Source organism: Larus michahellis, chromosome 7, assembly GCF_964199755.1.
Source record: "Larus michahellis chromosome 7, bLarMic1.1, whole genome shotgun sequence".
Classification (NCBI taxonomy): Eukaryota; Metazoa; Chordata; class Aves; order Charadriiformes; family Laridae; genus Larus; species Larus michahellis.
The window spans coordinates 41,618,809-41,624,808 of NC_133902.1; the positions used below are offsets into that span (position 1 = coordinate 41,618,809).

The following is a 6,000-nucleotide window of genomic DNA, read 5'->3' on the forward strand; positions in this document are numbered from 1 at the left end:
AGTCACAATCACATAATTCTTCAAAAATTTGGGGTTTTTACAATGCAGACCTGAACACACATGTTACAGTGTGTTACAAAAATGAAAGGAACATGCTATGCTTATGGCTTTCTCTTCTCATATCAGATATGCAACTAATTGTTCAAGACGATTTACAGTGGATTAAGTTTTCCCTCACCTGCTTAAATCCTCTCATCCACTGAGGTTGTAAACATTACTTATTTAAGAAGCATTAAAAGATGTCAGTGGAAGTATTTTGTTTTAGAATTGATTCTATTATTTTTTTCCACGGGAAAAAGTAGGAAGTGAAGATGCAATTATTAGCAGAGGAAATTGAAAGGGCATATTTAACAAGTAGAAATAGTGGGAAGACCTCAAACCAGGCACAGATGCATTAAAGTGGGATGACTTCCACGAAGTATTCCTACTTTTTCTTATTTTTGCACAAATATATATCAGGCTGCCAATTAGTCTTAAACAGAAACACCACAGCATACCATGTGATCCAGAGAAATCTCTTTTAATAATGACATTGGTAAATATAAAGGGGAGGGGGTTGTTTTGTTTTAAAAGAAATATGTATTCCTGATCGTTACTCCACTTCATTCTCGCATTTTCCTGGAAAAGAGACTTCTTTTTTTCTTTTCAGTCAGAACTTGGAATCAGGCAGTAAAAAAGAAAATACCCAAAGCAGCAGTTCAATCCTAAATTTATACTTCTAATTAGGTTTTGGGGTTTTATTTTCACTGGTGCCATTATCTCAGTGCTCGTGTCTTGAAAATATAATACTGCCTCGGTATTTTTCCAAGAGAATCACAACATTCCTGTAGTCTCTATAAACTTGCCTTAACTGTTGCTATAATGCTAAATTTTGGTGAAGTGAACTGGGAATTAGTACTGTTATACAAACCGCGGGGTCAGACTCTGCCATCCATTCTCATAATGAGCAATACATTTCATCTGCAAGTCTCGCCGGAGGTCCCACTCAGCATTAACAAAAGCAAAAGAATTTGGCCTGTTACTGTGAGCAGCTTCCCACACTCACCTGCTACACTAAAAATAGTTACTACCCAAGATCTCGCTATACCGTTCTCCCACATACAGAGGCCTAAAGTAGTAATAACTGCGTGCCACTTACAGCAGCAACGAGAGTACTCCATACAAACAATATCTACCTAGTGCATACGTACCATAGCATACCATAGTGCATGCATTGCATTATAGGTATCTGTCGACATATATCAGCAATGGCAGCCTTTAAGGTCTTGTATCTACCAGATTTTAAAAATAAAGAAAGAAACACATAAATAAATCAAAACCGCTTTTGAATTATAAGACTGAACGAGGAAGGCGAGGGAATACAAACTTAGAAAGGAAGAGTCAATTTGGCTTTACAGACATGGGTTTTACTGTTACCTTCAGAAAACACAGGAAAAAAACACGCCAAGCATGTTTCTGTCTGTACATGCTCCTTCCATCTGACGCATCAAAACTCTGTCAGGTAACAACCCTGTTTCGAAAGCCAATTTTGACTTTTGTATGCAAGAGAGATCCAGAACGGACAGAAACAAACACCCTACGAATAACTTTTGCTATGAATATACTGCCTTAAGTGACAATTTGCAAAATAATTTACATGTAATAAGGTATGTGTGTGTACAGACAAACTAACAATATCTGGACCTTTGATTAGAAATCAATAAAACATCTTTGTAGAGAAGATCTGCAGATTGTTTCTCCCATTCTGTAAACAAATGATGACTCCTCATCAATCTTTCAATTACTCATGACTATTTTAAAGCACCCTGAATAATCATACTGAAAAAATATACTTGATGACTGATAAACAAAACATTAGATGATAGAGAAAGCATACAAGTCTGTATTTTGTTACCATATTACCATATGTATTGAACAATAAGAAGACTATGTTTCCAAGAGCACTTTGAACAAATTGTTTCCAGGTGAAGAATTTCTTTTCATTTATTTCTACAATATTGCACTTATAGACAATTTGCAATAGATTTCTAATAATTTTCACAGAAATTTGCCCACGCTGCAAAAAAATTGAGAAGCAGTAGCCTAACTGCTAACAAAGGTGCTGTCGCTGATCTTTGCAAAAGGAGTTTGTGAAAAGAGACTGGTAAGGAAGTTATTTAACTCCTCAAAACCACAGGCAACGATGTGTTTTATCATTTTGCAAATTGCTAGGGATTGGGTTTTTTAATTAGAAGCTTGTATAATAAATCATTAACAACCTATGACATACACTACAATAAAAACAGATTCCACTTTGTACAGACTGGGGGATTTGGGTGAGAAATTATATAGAGGCTTCACAATCTCCGAGCACCTTTAGAAGATGAAGTTAATCAAGGACTACATTTGCTACCTTTTTACTACAAATAACAATTAAAACATATCATATGTTACAGTTTCACAAAAAAAAGATTAACTCTGTTGCATACACCAAAGCCATTAGACTAAGCCCTTGAAGGGAGCAAGCTCTTTCATCTAAGGAGCCTTTTTCTTCATATCCAGAATCCACTGAACTAGGACAACGCTTGGGAAAAGAACGGTATCCATTTTACAGCTTGCGTTCTTGTTCCATTTGCTTCCAGTCAAGATGAAGATTGATCCCTAAAACAGAAGTACTCTAAAGGTACTGCTACGTCATGGCGTTACCTCCCAGGCTAACAGCACTGAAGTTAGCACCAATTCCTGCTCCTTAATCTCTGCCATGACTCCAGGTACAAGACTCCCACCATGCAAAAGCCATTTCAGCCTTACCACATGCAGGGCTCTAGACATCAGCCAGGCTGAGACTGCCAGAGCACATACACACGCTTTATTGCTTGACACACAGAGACAATGCTGCCAGGACAGAGAAATTGTTAAGACTGAAGGAGCTGTGCCTTTACCACCATCGTGGCAGGAAAGCAACGATGCCTTGTCGATCTACAGAGGCCCTCTCAGAAACAGCAAGAGTAATAAAGGACCGAGGAAGAGGACAGGCCACAACAAATATTCCATGGACTACAGAAGTCTCCCTTCCCTACTTGAAGAAAACACAACAGCTGGTGAAGTACTTAACTGTAGTAAACAAGGTGGGAACTAGGCCACGAACTTCACAAGCAGCAGCACTGATGGGGACCTGCAGCTCTGCAGACAGGTATGGCATCAGGGCAGGACTCTGCCAGTCAGGGCTGCAGAAGGAAGCAGGGACAATTCTTCCCTCATCAGCACACAAGAAATACTATCTTCTTTGGTCCTCTCAACTACAGCAACAGACCTTTTTTCTGTGCACAGCCCTGGAGGAACAAAACTTAAAGCCAGACAGCACAAGGCAATCCTGTAGGTTGCCCCTTCTGAAAGCTGACTCCTCTGACTCCCTGCACAGTGAACGTCACCCGACCAAGGACAACACACATTGACAATGCGACTCCAGCATGTAGGCTAGCAAGGTATGAGGAAGAGCGAGACTGCTACCGACTGCAGACTACGGCACTGGTGTGAAACACTGAGGACTATGTCTTTCACACAATCAGTGATCATGAACTACAGATGGAAACTGGCTTTACATCGTATTATCCCTCTAAGGAACAGAACTGGGCAACCAGTCTGTTGGTGAAAAAGACAGGATCTTCTTCTACTCCACTGCCAGAAACTGCAAGAGCAGCAAGCAACAGGAATTAGGATTCATAAAAGGTATCTAGAGAGCAACAGGAAAACCTGTCCCCGCCACAAGGAGAAAGGAGAAGCCAGAGATAACCTCACACTGTGTAGCAACCTGCCACCTGATTGCAAAACAGACCACATGAACAGACGGGAACAGACCCTACAAAAAACGGGCTTGCCATGAGTACACCTCATCAACCTGCGGCAGCTGAGACTTGTCTCTTTCAAGCTTTGTCAACGTCGTGAGGCTTGTCGTGCTACCACAGAGATGTTTCAGGAGCCAGTGAAGCCTCCACAGACCCATGCGGTGCGTTCACAGGGATGTGGATGCAGTCAGACACTCATCTATGCACATAAGGGACTTCCCCCTGCCCCAGACAGACTGATCTCCAGTGCGAGGCAGGAACCTCCATTCACAAACAGAGTCTCGGTAGGAGATCAAGATCGACACCCACACTTACACCTTGCATGTATCTGCAAACCCCGTGTTTGGGGGAGACCTGGCAGGAAGAGGGTCCCCACTGATCCAACAGCGTAAAAAGTCCTCCACCAACTGACCCTTTCGTACTCGCCGGGGAAACGCTGCCCAGCCGCAGCTGTGCAACCACGCTGTGCTCAGAGGCAAGGGCGCACCGTGCAGCCCCCAGGCGACAATGACCCCACGGATTCCCGGCTCCACGTCTGAGCAGAAAAAACTGCGACACCGCGTCACGAAGCAGAGAGCGGGATCCGGAGGGAGCGAGCCCCTGCCGTGCTGGTGCCGGAGCTCAGCAGATTCCCCTGCCGTCCACAAGCAGGGAGGGCCGGGGACCTGCGGAGACAGACCGAGCCCCGCGGCTGGATCCCCACGGAGCTGCTCACAGGTGCAGTCTCCCCAGCGCTGCCCCACCGCCGGGGAGCAGGGAGAGCCTGAGAAAGGAGATGTCGGAGGCCGGGTGATGCGGAGAGAGGGGATGCCGAGGCGAAGGGGGTGCCCGAGGCGGGGGGAGCCGGAGGGCAGGGTGCTTGCCCCGGCGGGACACACGGACACACACGCACAGACACACACCGCTCCAGCCCCGAGCGCCCAGACACCCCCCCGCCGCCGCATCGCCCGGCACCGGAGCCAGCCAACCTGTTTCCCCACGCACCGAGAAACCGGCGCCGACACCACCACCCCCACCCGGCGCAGGCGGGCGGGCAGGCGGCCCCCCGCGCCCCCTTCCCCGCAGGGGCGCGTCGCAACCCCTCCGCGGACGGGGGCCGCGCTGCGGCAGCCGTACCGTGGGCAGCAGCGGCTCCATCTGCGCCCCTTGGTCCTGGGTCTCCATGCGGCGGCGGAGGGGCCGCGGCGGCGGCGGCGGCAGCGCCCTCCCCGCCGCCCGCCTGCCCGCGCTGCCGGGGCGCTGCGGGGCCGCTGAGGCTGCGCCGGGCTCCGCGCTCCGCCGCGGATCAGAGGTGGCGCGGAGGCAGGAAGCGCGCGCCAGTCACATGGCTCGGCGCGCACCGCCGGCCCCAGCGCGCGGGGGGAGGCAGGAGCCGGATCCACCTGCCCGCGGGATGAGGCCGGATCCCGCCGCCGCCCCCGGCCGGGCGGGAAAGGCGGGCCGACCGCGGCTCTGCGCGCCCCTGGCATCAGCTCCTCCGCACCGTCCCCGCGGGCAAAAGGGGAGCGGGCTCCACGGCCGGAGAGGAAGGAGCGGAGGGACCAGACCCCCAGCACAGTCCGGCCCCCAAAGACTGTTGCTTCAGTGCGGTCTTGGGGCAGGATGCGTTTTGATTTGATGAGCGCCAGGAGGACGCTCAGCAGCAGCGATCCTCTGCTCGGTCCTGCCAGGCTTCGACCCTTCTTACAACACAGACAGCACCTTCAAGATAGAGGTCTGTCCCATTCTCCACCAAAATAACCCCACCATCCCCTCTTGCCTGCAAGTCACTAACACGTACCCGACTACCATATCCCTTCTGGACACAGTTAGTTTAGCAGGAGTCTTACCCCCTCTTTCACCCGATTTTATCATTCAAGCCTGCTACACGCTTAGCTTCTCCTAGTCTACCTGCTGCTGCAAGTCAATGGTTACATTCAGCCATCCCAAAACCCCAACAAGCTACACAAAGGATTGTCAAAGCCTAAATTTGGCTATCCAAGTGAGCATAAGGATAACTGAGCACCCACTCAATAAATGCATTATTAATGACACAAGTGCGATGCTGCCTAACAAGACAGCAGAGACAGAAAACTTCTGGTATTCACCACTTCCCAGCGTATCTTCCAAAAAACCCCATGCCCATCCAAATCTGTGCACGTAAGACTCAAAATTAACCGAGACTCAACTAGGAAAA

The 6,000-nt window shown here is 48.5% G+C and overlaps 1 protein-coding gene across 3 annotated transcripts in view; it reads right to left on the reverse strand.

Annotated features, from left to right (window-relative positions):
- Positions 1–5,127, reverse strand: part of SLC4A10 (solute carrier family 4 member 10) — a 163,965-nt gene extending 158,838 nt beyond the window's left edge. Inside the window, exon 1 of one of the 3 annotated variants that reach the window (XR_012588455.1) lies at positions 4,941–5,127. The gene's annotated coding sequence lies outside the window, so the exon portion shown is untranslated. The remainder of the gene's footprint in view (positions 1–4,940) is intronic. The other 2 variants (XR_012588459.1, XR_012588457.1) reach the window with 2 other exon arrangements.
- Between the last annotated feature and the right edge of the window lie 873 nt (positions 5,128–6,000).